The following is a 23,908-nucleotide window of genomic DNA, read 5'->3' on the forward strand; positions in this document are numbered from 1 at the left end:
AAAATTGCCAGAATTCTCACCAAGCATAACATCATGGTTGCCTTCACACCCCCTAACACCATCAAAAACATGCTAGATTCTGCTAAAGACCTAATAGACCCAAAAAATCACAAAGGAGTATACTCGGTTCCCTGCTCATGTGGCAAAGTATACATAGGTGAAACAGGGAGATCCTTTGGCATAAGGTTAAAAGAACACATTAATGATATTTCAAGAAACAGGTCGGAAAAATCAGGTCTGGCAGAGCATGCATGTTCTTCCTCACACTATATTTGCATGGAACAAGAAAAATTAATTCACAAGGAAGATGTTGTGCTCTTAACCTGCAAAGCAATACCCAAGCGAAGGAAAGATACCGAGAACACAAAATATGCGAAGAAAATATACCCAGAACACAGAATAGCAATGATTTTATTATTCAGAGAGAAATGTTCACAGGCCTCTTCGAGGGGGCAACCTCCAATAGAGCAGAGCTCGATTACAAAACAAGACACAATGCTCCTCGCAGGGAGTCTCTATCCTTTATATATGACTCATACATGCAATACCACGAGCCAATATCGTGGGTTTTATTAATACCATCTTTCTAATACTACCGCCTATTTACCATCTATCTAATACTTCCGTCCATTTGCAACTAACTGTGGTCCCGTCATTAATTGCGGGTTAACCACTTACAAATATTAATATGGGCTTTATTGACTCTTGACTATGACGTGATCCCAAGACATAAATAAGGGGGTTAGGGTGGGACCCTAACATGCCCTCCCCCTTAAGACTAGCCTTGTCCTCAAGGCTGAAGCTGCGGAAACTGCTGAAGAATAGTGGCTGGTTCCCAAGTTGCATCTTCCAGAGAGGTGTCTTTCCATTTGACGAGGACCTCCTTAGTCATGCGGCCGCACAGGTGCTTGTCTCGTGTGTCTAGAACCTGTTCAGGTTGAAGCCAGATTGACCCTTCTTTGTCCAATTCAGGTAGACTGGTTTGAACTCGGCAATTGTTCCCAATCACTTTCTTGAGGCACGATACATGGAAAACTGGGTGGATTTTTGCTGTAGGTGGCAAAGCCAACTTGTAAGCCACTTCTCCAATGCGCTGAAGTACTTGGTATGGTCCATAGAATTTTGGGGAGAGCTTTTGACAACCCTTGTCTTTGAGTGATGTTTGCTTATATGGTTGCAGCCTCAAAAAGACCTGATCCCCTTCTTGAAATTGGCGCTCTGAGCGATGTTGGTCAGCCTGTTGCTTCATACGGTTCTGAGCTTGATGAAGATTCTCGCGCAGATGGGCAAGCATGGTTGCGCGGTGTTGTAGGAGTTGATCCACGGCTTGTACTTTGGAGCACCCCGTGAGATAAGAAGTAGGGGAAGGCGGAAGTTGTCCATAGACTGCTTCATAGGGAGTCATTTTGGTGGTGGCATGATAGTTGGTGTTATACCACCACTCCGCCAGAGGTAACCACTGTGCCCAAAGGTGTTGCTTTTCTGAAGTGAAACACCTAAGGTAGGTTTCTAGACATTTGTTCATGGCTTCGGTTTGACCATCTGTTTGCGGATGATATGAAGTACTGAGTTTGAGTTGAGTGCCTTGTATTCTGAAGAGCTCCTGCCAAAAATTACTGGTGAAGATTGGGTCACGGTCGAATACAATAGAAGTGGGCATGCCATGCAATTTGAAGATCTGATCCATGAAAGTTTGAGCAACCAAGGTTGGTGTAAATGGGTGGGGTAGGGCACAGAAATGAGCATACTTTGATAGTCGGTCCACAACCACCATGATGACTGACTTGTTCCCAGACTTTGGAAGACCTGTAATGAAATCCATGGAAACCTCTGTCTAAATTGACGCCGGAATGGGCAATGGTTGTAATGTGCCTGGTGTGTTGACGGTTTCCCCTTTGTGGCGTTGACAGACGTCACATTCTGCTACGAAAGTAAGGATGTCCTGTTTCATGCCTGTCCAAAAAAATGATCTTCTGGTGCGAGCATACGTCTTCTGAAAGCTCGAATGTCCTGCAATGGGAGATGAGTGCAATTCTGCCAAAATGCGACTTTTGAGGGTGGATGTTGGCGATATTACGACTCTGTCCTTGTAGCGAAGAATATCATTCTGCCACGAGTAGCCCTTGTTGGAATAAGGATCTACCTGCAATTGAGAAATGAGTTGGGAGAGCCCTGGATGTGAAAACCATTCCCTGCGAGCCTCTTCAATCCAGTCTGGGATGGGGAGGGAAATTGCGAGCAGAGTACTTTCCTCCTCAAATTGGCGCGACAATGCATCTGCTACCCTGTTGTCTTTCCCTTTCTTGTAAATGATCTCATAATCATATCCCAGCATTTTGGCTAACCATTTATTTTGTTGAGGGGAAGATAGGCGTTGCTGCAAAAAATATTTAAGACTGTGATGATCTGTGCGGATTTGGAAACGTCGCCCCAACAAGTAAGGTCTCCAGGTCTCGACTGCATGTAAGATGGCCATCATTTCCTTCTCTTAGGTAGATTGGCCCAGATTCTTCCCACTTAGTTGTTGGCTGGTGAAGGCCAATGGTCGCCCTTCCTGCATTAAGACCGCTCCAATACCTGTTCCCGAAGCATCACATTCAATGACAAATGATTTAGTGAAGTCCGGTAGTGCTAAGACAGGAGTGGAACACATGGCAGTTTTTAGAGCGGTAAATGCCTGTTGTGCTTCCTCATTCCAGAAGAAGGAATTTTTCTTTAGGAGTTGCGTTAGGGGCTTCGCTATGCGGCCATAGTTGTGGACAAATTTACGATAATAGCCTGTGAGACCCAAAAATCCTCTCAAGCTTTTCAAGGTCTTAGGTTGAGGCCATTCTTGTATTTCCTGGATCTTTTTGGGGTCCACCTTGACACCTTCGCGCCCCAGAATGTGGCCCAAATACTCAACTTCTTCCATGCCAAACGAACACTTAGACATCTTGACAAATAATTTATGTGTTCGGAGCAGTTGTAAGAGTAGATCTACATGCTGAAGATGTGCCACCCAAGTGCCACTATAGATGAGGATGTCATCGAAGAAGACAAGGACAAATTTTCTGAGATATGGTTTGAGGAGGTGATTCATAAGGCTCTGAAAAGTAGAGGGGGCATTACAGAGACCAAATGGCATGACGAGGAACTCATAATGGCCTTCATGAGTTCTGAAAGTTGTCTTGGGAATGTCGACTTCCTTCATGCGAATTTGGTGATAGCCTGAGCGAAGATCCAACTTAGTGAAGAATTGAGCCCCATTGAGTTCGTCCAGCAAATCGTCAACCACTGGGATGGGAAATTTATCTTTGACTGTTAACTTATTGAGGGCCCTGAAGTCGGGACACATCCGCCACTCCCCATCTTTCTTGAGGACCATGACCACTGGGGATGAATAAGGACTAATGCTTGGACGAATGACACCTGCTTCCAACAATTCCTTGATGATTTTTTCTATCTCATTCTTTTGGGTGAATGGATATCTGTATGGCCGCACATTTGGGGGTTGGGCCCCTGGAACCAATGTGATGCTATGATCATGTTCCCCTCGCGAGGGTGGAAGCTCATGAGGCTTGTCAAAGACCGTCCGATGTTTATTTAAAATCTGTTGCATCTCAGGATGAACTGGCGGAGACATGGTGTCTACTACCTGGATGGCATTAAATTGAGCTACCACTCCATGATGGCCCTTTTTTAACAATTTTTCCATCCTATGCGAGCTGATGATAGAGGGGGCTCTTGCCTGAAGTCCACGGAGGGTATGTGTGGAGTTGTTCTGCTTAAAACTCATATATAACTCCTGGAAATCCATTGTGATTGGCCCAAGGGTTCGGAGCCATTCAGCACCTAGGACAATGTCGCATCCCCCCATGTGTATGGCAAACATGTGGGTTTTCAACTGATAATCCCCCATTTGAAGTTTGACATTTTCACAGCGGCCTTCACATTTCATTGTGCCCCCATCTGCAATTTGGACCTGGAAGTTAGAGACTGCCCGTACATAACAATGCGCTGCTTCGGCGATTTTTTGATGGATGAAATTATGGGTACTTCCACTATCAATCAAGACTATTACTGGGTGATGTTTAAGAAACCCCTAATTTTGAGAGTTTGAGGGGAAGAGATTCCTGCCAACGCATTGAGCGAAATAACTAGGTCATCAGATACAATCTCCTTTTGGTTGTCTTCTTCGATCGCCTCCGGTTCCTCAAGAGGTGGATCTTCCTCGGTGGAGCTGTAGTCAGTGGCATCTATTTGAAAAAACTTGGGCTCCTTGCATTTATGCCCAGGGGAATATTTTTCATCACAGTAGTAACATAGTCCTTGCTTCCTTCTCTCGGCCATTTCCTGAGGTGACACCTTTTGGACCTTAAGTGTCTGAGTCGTGGTATGAGCTTGTGGGGGACGACCTTTAGTGGGGAAATTGGGGCGGCTGTATTGGGCTGTTATGGCACGCTCCACCTTACGGGCTACCTGGCAAGCCTCCATCCATGTGGGAAGGTGGTGGAGTAGAACTTGAGCTTTGATGGCTTCTTTAAGACCACTGATAAAACATTCCGTGTAGAACTCATCTGAGAGATGGTCAGTGCGGAAGGCCAAGGCTTCAAAAGCGGTGATATATTCATCCACTGTACCCGTCTGTCGAAGCTTAGTGATACGGCCCAAAAAGGAGTCTCCCTGTTCAAAGCGATCTCGAAGAGCTTTGGCAAATTGGGCCCAACTCGAAAAAGGTGCATTGCGACGTTGATGCCATTCTGCCCATTGCCATCGTTCATTGTCCAAGTACATGGTCCCCACTCCAATCTTTGTCCAGTCATCTTGGAGATGATTCAATTTGAAATACTGTTCCATTTGTGCTAGCCATGCGGACGGGTTAGAACCATCAAATTTCTGTATATCCAACTTGGGAGGTCGCTGACTATCCAACTTAGGAGGTGGTGGATGGGTGTGCCAGACGTGAGGAGAGTGGCTAGACTCACCCTCATGGTGTATATGGTCATTATAGGGTACCTCCAGAGCTGGCTCCTTGCCCTTAGCGAGTGCTTGCCGTACCATGCTCGATAGGTCATCAAGCGAATTTTTGAGCTCGTTCATATCTGTTTCAAGTTTGTCTAGTCTTTCATTGGCCATTGCTTGAGCTCTAGTTTCTACCATACACCAACTTGATGAAAAATTGGGACCGCCAAATTTTTTTTTTCTAAGAAATTGAATGGTACCACCGTGCTCAGCTCGTTGTCCTGATGCTGATGGGCTAGGTCACAAATAAGCACTTCGGAAGATCTCAGACTTTTTTTTTTTTTTTTTGGAAAACTCCTAACGGAGTTTTACTCCTTCTTGATCAATACTGCAGTGGCCAAATCCTCAAACTGTTAATGCCGCCAAAAGTCCTGCGAAAATCATATCCAGGTACAGGAACCCTTCACAACTACTCCGATCTGGTGGATCTGAGATATCTGAATGGTGGAACAACTGCTGCTGCTGATCTGGAATATCCGATCTGGTGGATCTGAGAGATCTGAACTGCTGCTGCTGATCTGGAATATCCGATCTGGTGGATCTGAGAGATCTGGATGGTGGAACAACTGCTGCTGCTGATCTGGAATAGATGATGTGTGATCCCACGATAGAAAGGGAACTATGGTCTTGGGGAGTGTCAGGTGCTACAAATTGCAATATACATAAGGGTCTGACAGTAGTACTCGGCCCAATGTTTCAGGGCTCTAACTAAGGAGGATCGACCGTACCCTTAGCCGTACAACCCGACTACCCTATCATACGGGCGAGTAATCTCTCCGAGTGCTGTTCTCGGTGTACTGTAGCAACAAGACAGCCGAAGGTTTATCTATGGCGAGGTTTCAAGGGAGCTAGGGGGCTTCCTATATACCCAGAGGGTACGTGGAAGACAGTCCGTGCGCGGTTCTGTCTAATGCGCTACTACTCGAAGGGGTACCCACAGGGGTTACAAGGGAGTCCAACAAACGTGACCACCTCTTGTATTCTGCGTGCATGCCTCCCCAAATCCGCAGGTTTATGCGCTTAACGACAGATCCCGTGGTTTAAAGACGCCAGAACACGTCTCTAGCCTAAAAAAATTTTGCTAAAATTTGGAGATCCCACCGAGCCCTGGAAAGTGCTCTGATACCACTTGTTGTGCTCTTAACCTGCAAAGCAATACCCAAGCGAAGGAAAGATACCGAGAACACAAAATATGTGAAGAAAATATACCCAGAACAAAGAATAGCAATGATTTTATTATTCAGAGAGAAATGTTCACAGGCCTCTTTGAGGGGGCAACCTCCAATAGAGCAGAGCTCGATTACAAAACAAGACACAATGCTCCTCGTAGGGAGTCTCTATCCTTTATATATGACTCATACATGCAATACCACGAGCCAATATCGTGGGTTTTATTAATACCATCTTTCTAATACTACCGCCTATTTACCATCTATCTAATACTGCCGCCCATTTGCAACTAACTGTGCTCCCGTCATACGGGCGAGTAATCTCTCCGAGTGCTGTTCTCGGTGTACTGTAGCAACAAGACGACCGAAGGTTTATCTATGGCGAGGTTTCAAGGGAGCTAAGGGGCTTCCTATATACCCAGAGGGTACGTGGAAGACAGTCCGTGCGCGGTTCTGTCTAATGCGCTACTACTCGAAGGGGTACCCACAGGGGTTACAAGGGAGTCCAACAGATGTGACCACCTCTTGTATTTCCTGCGTGCATGCCTCCCCAAATCCGCAAGTTTATGCGCTTAACGACAGATCTCGTGGTTTAAAGACGCCAGAACACGTCTCTAGCCTAAAAATTTTTTGCTGAAATTTGGAGATCCCACCGAGCCCTGGAAAGTGCTCTGATACCACTTGTTGTGCTCTTAACCTGCAAAGAAATACCCAAGCGAAGGAAAGATACCGAGAACACAAAATATGTGAAGAAAATATACCCAGAACAAAGAATAGAAATGATTTTATTATTCAGAGAGAAATGTTCACAGGCCTCTTCGAGGGGGCAACCTCTAATAGAGCAGAGCTCGATTACAAAACAAGACACAATGCTCCTCGTAGGGAGTCTCTATCCTTTATATATGACTCATACATGCAATACCACGAGCCAATATCGTGGGTTTTATTAATACCATCTTTCTAATACTACCGCCTATTTACCATCTATCTAATACTTCTGCCCATTTGCAACTAACTGTGGTCCCGTCATTAATTGCGGGTTAACCACTTACAAATATTAATATGGGCTTTATTGACTCTTGACTATGACGTGATCCCAAGACATAAATAAGGGGGTTAGGGTGGGACCCTAACAGAAGACCATTATTTAAAAAGAAGAGTGAAAGAGGCAATTGAAATCGAAAAATCCTCCAACAACATGAATAGAGACGACGAACTAAAATTAAGTAACACCTGGAAACCCTTATTAAATAAAATAAAAAGCAATAAACACATATTTATAAACAGTCAATTAAAAAAATACAATAATAATAATAATAATAATAATAAATAAATAAAGTTATTTAATTAATAAATAAATAAATATAACCTATCATAGCTAGCACCCTATCTAACTCTCCTTTAAGTAAAATTTAATAAGTTAACATAAAAAATCCTTTACTTTAAAATTATATACATTCTAGTAAAATGTTTAATATATAACAAAGAACTTATCTATATATATATATATATATATATATAAATTAATTAATTAATTAATTAATTAAAAAAAAATAAATAAATAAATACATAAATGATGATGATAATAATAATAATAATATAAATAAATAAATACTTCTATAAATAAATAAATAAATAATTATTAATCAATTAGTCATTTGTAAGCCGACAATAAAAGAAGACATCAAAAAATTTTCAATTAACTATTAATAAGCTCCATAATTTCACGCTCTCTCTTCTCAAAATACAAATCCCATTGCCCTGATGATGGACTCACTAAGCTAGTCCGAAACGTTGGTTTCAAAACTATTCACAGGTTTTTCCACAAAAATAAAAATCATCGAGATTGTCCTTGCATCCCGCGGATCTTGAGAGACTGGTCTCCCTGCTTGCACAATCCGATGTCTTCAACCTCTGTCGATCATGTTGAGAGTACACCGTCAACTAGTGAAAATGAAGTCAATGGGAAAAAAGGAAGATCTAAGTTTCCTTGTAGGTTGTGTGAAGGCGATCATGCCCTCCACCGTTGCCCTTTCATGGATGAAGCTAAAAGAGTCTTGGATAACCGTCTTGCTTCATCATAGTGACTTCCTCCTGGATACAAGAAACTCTTGCCAAGTCCATTGCTAGTTGAAAATCCGACTGGCACACCTCTGTTATCGGTCGAAATGCCTTTGATTGAAGATAAACCCTCTGAGTCCACACCGGACCAAAGTTAACAAGTTGAGACGACAGTCGACCCAGTTTTGTCTTCAGAAGGTCCACCTTCAGATGATACAATCTCCAAAGAGAATGAGAACGACACCGTTCAAATTCTTTTTGTTAACACAAAATCCGATGAACATGGGGGCAATCTACCCGTTCCTCTACCACAGGAGGGAAGTTCCTCAATTCAAGAGATTCATCCGGCTGTTTATTCGGTCCCTCCTCCAAGCAATCTAGTCGTTTCCTTTGATTGGAATCTACTAGCGAGACCCCGCCTACCATCTAATGTACCATTCCGAATCATAGTACAAGCTTACAGAATGATCATGGCTGGTACTATCATAAATGAAGGGGCTTCTATGAGTATCCTTTCCTCAACTGCTTGGAAAGCACTTGGTTCACCATCGCTTCTGCCTAAGATTCAAAATTTGTCAGGCTTCAATAAAGGAACCAGTCGACCGTTAGGGATCCTTCCAAATTTGCCTATAACTTTGAGAAGGAAAATTTTTCATCTGAACGTGATGGTAGTCCAAAGGCCTCTAGATTACAATCTACTCCTTGGGTATGACTACATTTACAACATGGGAGCTATTGCTTCCTCAATATTTCGGGTGATGTGTTTCTCGTATGAAGGCAGAATGGTCGAGCTCATTGACCAGCTTTCATTCCCTGGTTCAAACACAGCTACTAGTCAAATGCCATCCCTAAATGGTCTTTTTGCGCAAGGAATATATCATCAAACTCCAGTCCATCCACCTAATGATCGCGAGTGATTTGGTGAATGTGACTAAACCCAGGGGGCATGCGCCTTGGTCTGCTTCAGCAGGAAAACCCCAGATATAAGGTAGGTTTCCTTGTAGGATATATGACCAATCTGACACACCCGTCCGTTTAGGAAAATGGGATCATTCTGGAAAAATATTTCCTCGTCGAAGGTTATGTGATTGGCAGTGGATCCACACCTTTCACCTTTGTCTATTTCGATGGATAGAGCCAAGGAAGTGTTTTGTCTGCAACGTGGATGAAACAACCTTGCTTTAATGTAAGAACTTCCATATGGTAACTTGGAAACTCTACTTCTCTTTATACCTGGGGGCATGCAAACCTTTTTTACGTAAGTGAAAAATGACTAGCATAACTCTAACCCCGTACTTTTACTAACTTCAGCTACTTAAGTTAGGTGATTGGTCTGATCCACCATTCACCTTTGCTGGGACCGGCGGTGACGGCAAAGTAAAGGAAATGTTTCCCATCGAGAAACTATCCTACCTAACCTCAGTAGTTCTTTAACCCTTAGGATAGTAGTTGGTCGTTCCTAGCTTGCATACAAAAGGCTTGGAGCAAAGTTTCGCATGGGGCAAGCTCCCTAAAAAATGAACCTACTAATGAGAGACATCCTTATTAAACGACTGGCATGAGCACGTTTCCGCGAAGTTCAAGCTTGTTAAAAAATAAACCTAGCAATGAGCATATGTTCCACCAGAGTTCAATCTCATTAAAAAATGAACCCACCTTCGGTAAATAACCTTTGTGATCACATTGCTATCTGCTTTTGAGCCTTGGTCGTGTTCTGACCATCACCTCCACTTTTTAGCCGATCATATGCCTCCACTTGATTGTTTACCCTTTTGAGGAACAGCTACGATGAGTGATTCTATTAGCCACCTTCTTTACACTGCCGTGATTGAAAAGTTCCAGACTTACCTGGAACTAGTTGCTATTCGAAAACATCACTCGTTCTTAAAAAACGAGTCTCCTTTAAGCTCTTTTTAGACTCGTAAGATATGAAAAGATTGTCGAGCAGTTGGCCTCTCCAGCTTGTTAAAGTGAATGGAAGTTCCATCCCTCCTCTATATTTTTATCTTTTTGGACCTGAGGGATCATTACACAAAAATATCGAGCACTTGTCTTTTTCAGATCGCTAAAGTGATCGGAAAAGTCATCCCTTTCGTATTATTTTATACTTTTTCGGACTTAAGGGATTATACTACGAAAAAGGACTACTGGATTTTCCTTTCCGTCTCTTTTCAGACTCTTTAAAACTAAAAAGGACCAAGTTATCTTTGTCGTTAAACTCGTTAAAACAATAGCGACAAACTTGTCCATACGGACAAGAGCGAGTTTAACTGTCGCTAGGCTCACTAAAACATAGCGATAGGTTTGCCTGAAGGGCAAATTATAGAACAAGCATATGTTATCCTCCTCAAACTTGACAAAAATAAAGAGGTACTGGTTAGCAATGACTGGGGAAAAAGGGAAGAAAACTTGAAGAACTTCATTGGTAGCAGGTCACTCTTGAACATGACACGTTCACTCCATCACCATGATTGAGTCGGGTTGGGTTATTCCATTCACCGGTCATATCACCATTGGTCCTGTTATCACCCCAAGAAACTCACCTAGGTTGTAAATCGGTGATGCTCAGGAACATTAAAAATTCAACAGTTTTGTTGGATAAAATGATGGACAAATGAAGGATGTGCAGCACCTTTAAGCCAGATAACCACTTCTACTATAATTTACCCCAGACATGGGTGAAGACCACCAAACTACAAGGCTTTCAACCTCCAACTACTCACGGTTTAAGGTAAAAGTGATGATGGAGAAGACTGATTGCACCAGCAGATGCACAAAGCTCTGTGATGGCCAGCTGCAATCAGTTAAAGGATCTGCAAGACTATTATTCAATAGACAGTGAGGATGACAGCTCTCTGCTATCTGAACAACAGCAACCTGCAAACAATTTCAATGAGCCACTAAATTATAATACAGAGGTGGGATGACAGCCCCTCTGATATCAAACATTCACAGCACATCAAATAAATGCAAGCAGGCACAGCCTGGAACAAGAAGAAGAAGTAGAAAGTGAGCAGGTGACAACAAAAGAAGCTTGTATTAATGGAAATCAAGACCAGAAGCTGCAGGTCTCATAGTATTAATAGTCTCCAGAAGTTAAAAGGCTACAATAAGCTCTCATTCATCAAACACTCATCAATCCATTACATCTCTGTTCTGAGTATATATACTGCTACAATACAAAATATCTCTACTGAACAATACGTGGAGGAGCCCATAAATGGCCACCAACCATATTTACATTCAAGAATGGGCCTCTGGTACAAATCTGGCCGTGCTTTGAATAAATTTGTCCCTCTTTGGTGCTCTGCGATCCTTTTAGGGCAGGTGAGATGAAGTATGGGCGAATCCCATAACCACTGAATGCTATGACTAGATCTGTGGCGTCCTATCTCCTCCTCGGCCATACTGCTGATTAAATGCTGCCGTTGAATCATTGAATGGCTCCAATATGACTGCCTGGCTTGGCAACAATGAAACACTGCTACACTGTTCATTCCCGCCCACAATGCTTCATCTGGACTTGAAAGTTTCAACCACGGGTCAATCATGACTGATAAATGTTGATCTATCTGAGGCACGTCTTGCTTCCTGTTAGGCCATACTGTCAATTGAAGGCAGCTGCCTACTGCGCTGTACTGTTGTATGCTTGCATTAATGATTTCCGCGCCACTGCAAAACTGCCGCAAAACATGAAAAATTGGCCTTGGTGGACTTGAAATATATATATTTGGCCTTTTAGAACCCTATCGGGCCCGAACCCCGTCAGCGATCGGCGCTTGCCATAAGCTTCTTTTTGTATTTTCTTTATATAAAGAAAATACACAAAATATATTTAAAACACTATGGGCACAGACTTTACAGAATATAAAATGGAGTGTTGTGGTCATCGGGTCCGGCCCATCGGGTCGGAACATAGCCTACGTGAAGACCTTGTCCACTTTGACAGTCCCGACAGCGAAATGCCGATGCGATATGAGTGAAAGCTGCGGACCCGAAATACTATAGCACACAACGTTGTATGGCCGTCGGGTCCGGCCCATCGGCGGTCATTTATATAAGCAAAGGCCATGCTCCTATGAAAGCGCCGATGCGATATCGGCGACCACCGCGGACTCGATATAATATAAAATGCAGCGTTGTATGGCTGTCGGGTCCGGCCCATCGGCGATTGCACCTGCCCCTTTGTAAATCCTCCATTGCGATATGCTGATGCGATATCGGCGATCGCTCATCGGCGAAGTCTCATGTCGCTGCCACTGCCCGCCTCCTCCAATTTCGACCCGCCGATGCGATCTGGACCGTTGATCGGCCAGATCAAACGGCTGTCGCTCATTTGAACTGCTAGGCCTGCGATTTTGAATTTTGCTTGTTTTGGAGTGCTTTAGGCCTCTCGATAGATCATTTCCGCCTTCCCAAGGGCTTTCCTCTCGCAAAATTTTATCGGTGGAAGACCTTTTAGCCCAACATGAGTGTTTTGACAGCATGAATGGATCTTGAGCATGACTATACGTATATTCGCTGCCTTTGAGAGCATTTTGAATCCAATTTTGATTTTTTGTTTAGCAAAGCTAACACTGGCTCCTTCTGGGGATGAGATCCTCCCTGTGAGGTCTCAAGAACCTGCAGATCAATGCCTTTCCAACAACAAACAAATTAGCCAAAATTCCTAGTGTTCCATTGGGCATGGAGTCTACTATGGCCATACTAAAAACTGATAAAAGCGGACTATTTACAGCTTTTAAGGCCAGAAGACCTTAAATCACATAGTTCTTTAGAAACCGCCCATTAACTGGGCCATCAAAAACTGGTTCCCCTCCCATACTTTTCAGTATGAAAGTGTTGTTTCCTTGAATCTGTGCAATGCTGAAAGGGCATGTCCATAAAGCATCAAACTTGCCATGATTGCCTTTCTTTTCTTTAAAAGCATCCCATTTCATGACCAAATCCCCAACCTGGAAATTGTTTCTTTTTGTTTTCTTGTCAAAGGCTTCTTTGACCTTTTGTTGATGTGCTGTAGCTTTTTCAATCAACTGTTCTCTGGTCTGATATAATTCTGTTAAATCGGTGATTCTGTTGGCCATATCATCCTCTTCATTTTGCGCTGTTTGGAGCAACTTTGCCACGGGAAGGGTAAGTTGAATGGGAAAAATAGCATCAGTACCATATACCAACTTGAAAGGAGAGCAGCCTGTAGATCTCTTAATGGTCACTCTGTCCGCCCAAAGTGCATATTTCAGCTTGGCATCCCAATTCTTCTTATTATCCTCTAATAGCTTCTTAATAATTCTGATCAGACTTTTATTGGAGGACTCTGCTAAACCATTCCCTTGGGGGTAATAGGAGGTAGAATGAACAAGTTTAATGCCCATTGAATCACACATTTCCACCAACTCCTTAGCCTTGAAAGCTGTTGCATTATCTGTTATAAGCTTATGTGGGCAACCAAATCTACTGAAAATGTTTTCTGATAAAAATTTCATTACCACATTATGATCAGCCTTCCTTGTTGGGATTGCTTCAATCCATTTTGTAAAATAATCAGTGGCGACTAATATCCACCTGTGCTGGCCACTGGAATGTGGGTTGATTTCACCAATGAAATCCAAACCCCACTGCTGAAAAGGTCCTTTTGCAATGATTGGCTTTAGGGGCAGGGATTTCAAATGCTGCTTACCTTCAAATCTCTGGCACTTGTCACAAGATTTAACAAAAGTGAATACATCAGAAAATAAAGAGGGCCAATAATACCCAGCTCTGAGAATCTTTTGGGCTGTAGTTTTCCAATAATGATGTCCTCCACACAAGCTGTCATGGAACTGCTGCATAACTTCTATTGACTGCTGTTTATCCAGGCATCTTAAAAGCACTCCAGATGGATCCCTCCAATAAAGCAAGCTACCATTGATGCAATATTACGTTGCCTTGAGCTTTAACGTTCTTGCTTGACTTTGAGAAAATTCTGAAGGAACTTCTAGCTTTAGCAGGAAATTAATTATTGTAGCATACCAGCTACATGAAGCTAGGTTCTTGGCCACTGATTGTCCTCTTTGCATTTCAGCTGTTTCGTGCTCTTCCATTAGACCATCTTCTGCTACATTGAACAAGAAATCAATGTCCAAAGACCTGAAATTTTCTTCAGCCAACAGTTTAGCAAGCCCCTGACCTCTTACCAGCTTGGTGGGCTTCAGCTCTATGTTGAATTCTATCATTTTTGCAATCCATTTCGCTCTTTTTCCATCAGCATCAGGCTGCGTTAAAACATCCTTTATTGCAGCAGAAGGCACGTATGCAACTATTTTGGAGTGCAAGATGTATACTCTGAAAGCCTTCAAAGATTTGATAAGAGCATAAGCCTGCTTTTCAATAATATCATACCTTAGTTCAGCATCCCTCAGATTCTTGCTGAAAAAGGCAACTGGATGATCTTGGCCTGCTTCATCTTGTTGCAACAGGACAACTGCAATGGTATCCTTAGAGGCAAATGAGAAGAGATGAAACTCCTTGCTATAGTCAGGACTTTTTAAAGTCGGAGCTTCTACAATAGCCCTCTTAATGGACTCAAAAGATTTTCTGGCCGCATCAGTCCACTTTACCGTTGCTCCCTTTCTTAACATGGAGGTTATGTGCTTAACCAGCTCTGCAAAATTGGGGATGAACCTCCTCACAAAGTTGATTTTGCCAAGAAATGACTGTATATCCTTCTTTGATCTTGGAAGGGTCAAGGCTCGAATCGCTTTGACTCTTTCTGGGTCGATCTGAACGCCTGCAGCAGATACTACGTGTCCCAACAATTTCCCTTCTTCCAAAGCAAATTGGGACTTTTTGGGATTGAGTGAAATTCCAAATTTCCTGCATTTTAAAAACACCCTTTTTAAATGCTGTAGATGATCATGATGGCTGCCAGAATAAACAGTTATGTCATCAAGATATATCAACACGAATTTATCCTTTTCACCCACAAAAGCAATATCCATAGCTCGCTGAAAGGTGGCTCCAGCATTCATTAGCCCAAATGGCATTTTTGCATACATGAACGTGCCCCAAGGAGTGGTAAATACTGTCTTTTCTTGATCATCTGGATGCACAGTGATTTGATTGAAGCCTGAAAACCCATCTATGAAAGACATCACTTTGGCACCTGAGACTTGCTGCAACAAATGCTCCATTTTTGGCAAGGGATAATTATCTTTTTTGGAGCATTTATTTAGATTCCTGAAATCAACGCATAGTCTAATTTCTCCATTCTTCTTCCTCACAACAACCAGATTGGCCACCCATTTAGAATATCCGAGAGGCACTATAATTTTAGAAGCCAACAACTTTTTAATTTCTTTCTCGACCAGAGGAAAGAGCATAGGGTTGATTGGCCTCAGCTTCTGTTTGAAAGGAGTAGTGCCTTTTTCAAGTGGAATTTTATGCTGTATTATACTCCTGTCATATGTTTTCAGATCACTGTACTCCCAAGCGAACACATCAGAAAATTGCCTCATTAATTTGCAATATTCAGCACTCTGATCAGCAGATAGATTAGTGGACAGATTTATGAATTTGGGCTGACCTGGACCTCCTATATCATGCTTGCAAACTTGAGACTGATCTTCTTTTTGGGCAGCTTTGTAAGGCACATCATTGTGGTCAAACAATCTTTCAAGAGGAATTAGACCCTTAGGAATATGGTTACTAGGAAGCTGGACTATGCTATTTTTGCCAATTTTATTTCTAAGCTGGGACTTGGGATCTTCTAACAAAGCATCATTGTTTTGGTCAATTTGCATTTCAGAGAACTCATCAATGACTTGAAGGAACCTACTTAACTCATCATCATCATCAAAAACCTTCCAATGGTGGAGATTATCAGGCACAGAGGGTCTATACTTCATTTGTACCTCATAAACTAGTTTGGGAGGCGATGGAGGGATGAACAAACTAGCAGAGACAGCAAGGGAATCAGCAAGCTGATTTTGGGCTCTAGGGATATATGAAATGCAGAAAAAATCAAATAACTCTTTGACTCTCCATACCTCATCTCTATAAGCTTTCAGCCTTGGATGCTTTGCTTGGAACGTTCTGTTTACTTGCTGAATTATCAGATCAGCATCTCCAAATACCTTCATATTTTTTATTCCTCTATCTTTGGCTTCATGAAGGCCCAACAACAGTGCTTCATATTCTGCTATGTTGTTTGTCACCTGAAAAACCAGCTTTAGAGATAACTGAACTGTTTCTTGTTGTGGAGACACTAACACCACCCCCGCTCCTGCAGTCTCCTTGGTACATGCTCCATCAAAAAACATTTCCCAAATCTGACCACCCGTATCATGTTCAGCCTGAGCTATTGGTTTCCGGATATGCAATGCAGCCTTCTGAGACTCTTCTATTTGGAGGATGCAAGCTCCAAAATCAGTGTCCACTGCATATATGGGATGGTTTGTAGGATTCTTCTCATCACTAATAACATATGCCAGCTGTGCTTCTCTATATAACCTCCTGCTTTCTCCTCCAAACACTGGAACAGTTGCATAAGATAGATCATTCTGCAATGTCCCTCCTAGTCTCTTAATCCACCCTCTAGACAACAGCATACCAAACTTAGGAGGAACATCAGCCACCACTATATCCATTATCATACTTTTCATGGGCAGCTGGGTTAGGGTAATGGCCAGATCCTTAATTAATCCAAGGCATTTTACCTTCCTTGAATCAAATGAGAATAAATCATGATAGGGTCTGGTGATATCAAGGCCTAGCTCTTCCATGACAGTTTTAGGCATTAAATTGTGACTGGCCCCTGTGTCTAGCAAGCAATTGTGGAGGATTTTATCATGGATAGTCAATGAAACATAGAAAGATGGAGAAGTATCATCTGCAGGTTCAATCATGGGGCTAATAATAATAGCAGGCTTATCATCTTGCAAATTGACAGAGTCAATGGAGGATTGGTTAGGTTCTAGCTCAAGGGCTTCAAGGATGGGCTTCCTAAATAATTCACTCTTCACCAACTCAGCAAGAGGCATGGATATTTTCAATTTCTGAATTTCTGACTCAAAACTAAAAGAAGAGGATACTTTATCAGCAGTTTTTACCTCTTGAACTGGAGCTCTGAGGGTGATAGGATCGGCTGCTAGTCTTCTTTGCCTGCTATTCTGTGCCACTGTTCGAGCAGCTGCTTCTTGCACAGTATTTTCTTTGACATTATTTGCATTGGATCTTAGATTATATCTTTGCTGCTACTCACCAGATTGCAGAACAACACCGCTGTCCCACCTCTGGCTGTTTTGCTCTTGCTGCAATGACTCTTCATATTCGGCCAATGTTAAAAATGCAGCACTACCTTTATCCTCTAAGTAGTGAATTTCATCCTCATCTTCTTCAGACTGTTTCCCCTCCATGACTGCATTCTGAAAGGGAGCTTTTACTTTATGATCTTCTCTTGTTTCTTCACCCCTTTGCATAATCTGTAGCTGCTCATTTGCTTTTCTGAATGGGTTTGGATTTCTTGGGCCAAATGTGTTTTGCTGCCTTGTTTTGCCAGAAGTCTGATCAACTTTTAACTTAGAAATTTCGGCAACCAATGACTCTATCATTTTGGTCATTTTGTCTAACTTAGGCTCGGAAGTTGATGCAGTGGAAGAAGAAGCCTCACCTCTCGGCCTTCTTCTGTCACCTTGACTCTTTAACTTCTCTGCTGCCATAATATTTGATTCCACCTCCAAGGCTGCCTCTTGCATATCACCCAGCGTAGCACATCGTCTTTCTCTCAGCAATAAGCAAAAGTCAGAATCAAAAGCATTGGCATATGTGAGTTTGGCAGCAGTAGGGGTAGGCTTTACCTCAGTTGGTATTTTACTATACATTCTATTAAGTCTTTTATTGAAGTCAGGCAAAGACTCACCCTTTTCTCTTTTCAAGTTTCCAAACTCTATATGATAATACAACAAGTCCTTCTTATCTCCCCATTGCTTCAAGAATACCTCATCTAATGCTTCTATATCTGTTATAGATCTCTGGGGTAATTCTCTAAACCACTTCCTAGCCTCTCCATCAAGACTCTGGACAAAAACTCTCATCCATACATCATTCTCACTTATGTCTAAATTATCAGCATAACTGTAAAAAGCTTCAAGATGTTCTTCTGCTGTGACTCCCTCTGTTCCAGTGAATTTGGGCATATATTTTTGATATTCTCCTGTAGGCATGGCATTTAAAGGTGTAGGCAATATCAAAGGTCCATATCTAGCAGCAACAATCCTCTCAATCCTAGTAGGTGCTTGCTGTCCTGCCATGTTTGGAATATGCGGAAGAATACTAACAGATGGAGCAGTAGGAGATAATGTAATGGATGGGAAAGATATTGGGATGTTTTGGACAGTATGGGAAACCTTCTTCGGACTCAGATTCAAAGGGGAACTAAATGGAGAAGGAGCTTTATGAATCTCTGCAGGTATTTCTCCCTTAACGTTACTAGGCTCTAAGTCTTCAAATTGTGTATCTTCAACTAAAAACTCCTCATGCAGAGACAAATAAGATTTCTTGGGCTTACCTGATCCTGATGCTCCTTTCTGCAATTTTTTCTTTGAGTTAACAATCTTTTCAGGGTCAGGCACTGGAATAGCTAGAGACTTCTGCGGATTTCTTCTAGTATGCCTCACAAACTGCGCCAGAACTTCAATGTGGAGTCGCCGAAGGATGGCCTTCCTCCAGTGGAGTCGCCAGACAGATGATTACAACCAAAATCTGTGTTCAAAACTTTGTCTGTCATCAAAGTTTGAAGCTGTGTCGTTCTCCCAGGGAAGCTGAGCTTCGATTCTCCTCTCCCTGGCAACGACGCCAATTAATGTTATCACCCCAAGAAACTCACCTAGGTTGTAAATCGGTGATGCTCATGAACATTAAAAATTCAACAGTTTTGTTGGATAAAATGATGGACAAATGAAGGATGTGCAGCACCTTTAAGCCAGATAACCACTTCTACTATAATTTACCCCAGACATGGGTGAAGACCCCCAAACTACAAGGCTTTCAACCACCAACTACTCATGGTTTAAGGTAAAAGTGATGATGGAGAAGACTAATTGCACCAGCAGATGCACAAAGCTCTGTGATGGCCAGCTACAATCAGTTAAAGGATCTGCAAGACTATTATTCAATAGACAGTGAGGATGACAGCTCTCTGCTATCTGAACAACAACAACCTGCAAACAATTTCAATGAGCCACTAAATTATAATACAGAGGTGGGATGACAGCCCCTCTGATATCAAACATTCACAGCACATCAAATAAATGCAAGCAGGCACAGCCTGGAACAAGAAGAATAAGTAGAAAGTGAGGAGGTGACAGCAAAAGAAGCTTGTATTAATGGAAATCAAGACCAGAAGCTGCAGGTCTCATAGTATTAACAGTCTCCAGAAGTTAAAAGGCTACAATAAGCTCTCATTCATCAAACACTCATCAATCCATTACATCTCTGTTCTGAGTATATATACTACTACAATACAAAATATCTCTACTGAACAATACGTGGAGGAGCCCATAAATGGCCACCAACCATATTTACATTCAAGAATGGGCCTCTGGTACAAATCTGGCCATGCTTTGAATAAATTTGTCCCTCTCTGGTGCTCTGCGATCCTTCTAGGGTAGGTGAGATGAAGTATGGGCGAATCCCATAACCACTGAATGCTATGACTGGATCTGTGGCGTCCTATCTCCTCCTCGGCCATACTGCTGATTAAATGCTGCTGTTGAATCATTGAATGGCTCCAATATGACTGCCTGGCTTGGCAACAATGAAACACTGCTACACTGTTCATTCCCGCCCACAATGCTTCATCTGGACTTGAAAGTTTCAACCACGGGTCAATCATGACTGATAAATGTTGATCTATCTGAGGCACGTCTTGCTTCTTGTTAGGCCATACTGTCAATTGAAGGCAGCTGCCTACTGCGCTGTACTGTTGTATGCTTGCATTGATGATTTCCGCGCCACTGCAAACCTGCCGCAAAACATGAAAAATTGGCCTTGGTGGACTTGAAATATATATATTTGGCCTTTTAGAACCCTATCGGGCCCGAACCCCGTCAGCGATCGGCGTTTGCCATAAGCTTCTTTTTGTATTTTCTTTATATAAAGAAAATACACAAAATATATTTAAAACACTATGGGCGCAGACTTTACAGAATATAAAATGGAGTGTTGTGGTCATCGGGTCCGGCCCATCGGGTCGGAACACAGCCTACGTGAAGACCTTGTCCACTTTGACAGTCCCGACAGCGAAATGCCGATGCGATATGAGTGAAAGCTGCGGACCCGAAATACTATAGCACACAACGTTGTATGGCCGTCGGGTCCGGCCCATCGGCGGTCATTTATATAAGCAAAGGCCATGCTCCTATGAAAGCGCCGATGCGATATCGGCGACCACCGCGGACCCGATATAATATAAAATGCAGCGCTGTATGGCTGTCGGGTCCGGCCCATCGGCGATTGCACCTGCCCCTTTGTAAATCCTCCATTGCGATACGCCGATGCGATATCGGCGATCGCTCATCGACGAAGTCTCATGTCGCTGCCACTGCCCGCCTCCTCCAATTTCGACCCGCCGATGCGATCTGGACCGTTGATCGGCCAGATCAAACGGCTGTCGCTCATTTGAACTGCTAGGCCTGCGATTTTGAATTTTGCTTGTTTTGGAGTGCTTTAGGCCTCCCGATAGATCATTTCCGCCTTCCCAAGGGCTTTCCTCTCGCAAAATTTTATCGGTGGAAGACCTTTTAGCCCAACATGAGTGTTTTGACAGCATGAATGGATCTTGAGCATGACTATACGTATATTCGCTGCCTTTGAGAGCATTTTGAAACCAATTTTGATTTTTTGTTCAGCAAAGCTAATAGGTCCTCCGTACCATCCATTTTGGGGTTAACGCTACCAATCCATTCCAGTGTCACTGATATGTTCAAGAGAAGTCGCTCAGAGAATTCACCAACCCAACTAACACCTCATCCGCTGCAATACCTTCGCACTCCATTTTTCATGACCGCCACCCTGAACCTTGTATCATCAAATCATTTTCACCTCCACAAAATCATTTGCTCCATTCCGTGTCATAGATGTGGGATTCATTAAGGCCCTCCTACGATGGGTCACTTCTTGTCGACATCAGCTCATTATCTAAGAAGTCGACTTAGGAACAACCCTTTTAGTACTTTGAAGCTTACATGCCTCAATGGTATGTTCTCATTTTCGGTGATAGGTTTACATCAATGGCCTTCAACCGAAATATTTTACGTGGTGTTCGACATCGACTCATATATTCACACCACGTGAATTGTACTACAGTGCCTTGAGGGTCATTATCATTATTGGTGATTCCTCTCATGCCTGTTAACAGCTTACATCATTGGCTGGTAATCAGGCAATGTCTTTCCATGTTCGACATCAGAACATCTTTTCACATGGATCGACTTGTACATCAGGCGAAGATTGAACAAGTTTGAAGACCCCATATCTAGTTTCATCCATCCGGGCTACGATATATTCAAGAAAATAAAAACATCAAATGTACTCCATAGTTGCACAGATAATCATCCAAGCTAAGGGATGATGGCTCTACTAGAATCATCAGTCTACAACACAGACGGTTGTCTGTCCTATGTACATGAAAATGAATTTATAAAGCTGAGCATGGGAATGCCCACCTTAGCTAGATCATGAAAATATTTTGAAGATAATGTATTGTATTGTATCTTATTACAGGTCACCTTCTAGTTCGAAAAACCTCAGATCCTCATGATAAAGCATTTCACCCGACATCAAAAGATTTACGACCTCATGCTTTAGGGGGAAACTGTTATGGACATATTTGGGCACTACAACCCCAATCACATATGTCAATAAACCAAGGGCTCTCAAAACCCTAAAAGTGTTGTTTCATACCCTAAAGGATCAAGGTCAACTGATTACATCATTTCCCAGAAGTTCTCCCTGAAAAATTGGTCAAAACTGGTTAAAACTGGACCATACAGACTGATCCATGTTGAGGATGCAATGCATCTCACCTACTACACACAAAGGGTGCGATGCATACTGAAAATCCCTTCTGTAGGGTGCGATGAGCGAGAGCAGACAAATGGCAGAGACAGTTTGCTAGGTGGAAACTCAGAGAATCTTCTAGAAACTGCTCATATGACACTTGCCTTTCTGAATTCTCCCAGGGATGAGTAAGAGATCATGAAATATCCAAGTGGAACCAAGAACTATTAGTGAAATGACACTAATCAAAATCCCAGAAGTTGACTCACTCCCCTGCAAACATCTATATATGGATCCCTCATCCTAGAGATCCACAGGTTAGAATTTTGTAATTTGTAAGGAAGTGTTGTTGGTTTCTCTTTGAGACATTGTGTTGTTGGGTGATCTTTATTTTCATGACGTGAAGAGGGCTTTTATGCTAGGAGGATGATGCTGGATCAGAAAGCTGGGTTGTAATGCTCTCTTCTACTACTTCTGTCAATAAAGCTATTTGAGTTTTCCTCCATATACTTGTATATTTTTGAATCTTGTATTTATGTATGCATTTGTATGGTTAATGTACATCTGATTCTACATTCTTTATGGTTATAGATCTTTATGCTTTGATGGTATTTTGTTGCTTTGACTCTACAGGTGTTCTTTGAAGCGGGACAAGTGAGAAAGGAGTGGCGAAGCTCTATCAAAGGAGAGAGGAAACAAGCAAGGAGCCAAGCGAAAGACTGAGGTTGGTACTCTCTGCTTCTCTCTCATCTATCTCTCATAAAGGAAAACACAAGTTTCTTTGAATTGTTTGTTTCTAAGATAACTACCTGTCTTAGTGGGACTAGTAGCTCTAAATGGACACTAGTTTTCCCGGAAACACTCCCGGAAGGCTGAGACTTCGCTACATTTCGTTCACTGGATGAGCTATTTTGCCACTTGTTGGTTAAGGGGTGGATAATATAATTAAGGTGGATAGGTTGCTGATCGCCAGGAAAGGAACGGACAGTCAGGGTCAACCCCATGACCGCTGTTCCCTTAAGAATTTGTTGTTATCATAACCGCTGGACTACACCATAGTCTTAGATATCAATTTTTTTTTTTTTACACCATAGTCGCAACCATATATACGTGTTAACCTATAGTTCCAAACCATATCAAATGAACCACATAAATGTCGAAAAAAAACCATATCATATCATATAATATATACGATATATATTACATGTGATATAAAATGCTGGAGTGTCGAGCGAGGGTTTCAACCCGTCGACCTCCCAAACTATCTATGCCTTCACAACAAAGCGCTTGCCAACATGCCAAACCCATGGACTTGCTAATAATACCCTGCCCATTCTTTTTAAAATCCAGTTGTAGGTACAATCCGTCGAGGAGCGCGTGTTTTTCCAAAGTAGTTTTTACATGCAGAGGTGGTTTTGTGCCGCGGAAAGGTGGTTTTTGCAGGTGTATGGTGGTTTTTGACTTTCCATGGGATTTGGAAGTCACTGTGGCCGAATATGGTTGCGTTTACACTCATTTGACTCAAAATTTTGAGCTGGAAGCAGTGGTGATGTCCATTTTCTCATCTGAGACTCTGTTTTTGAGCTCATGTCTGTAACAACATATTGAAGACAAAATAAAGAGGTCAGAACGGGAAGTGA

The sequence above is a fragment of the Pinus tabuliformis genome, chromosome 6, assembly GCF_031772625.1.
Source record: "Pinus tabuliformis cultivar Carrire ecotype Pingquan chromosome 6, CPIR1, whole genome shotgun sequence".
NCBI classification, from domain to species: Eukaryota; Viridiplantae; Streptophyta; class Pinopsida; order Pinales; family Pinaceae; genus Pinus; species Pinus tabuliformis.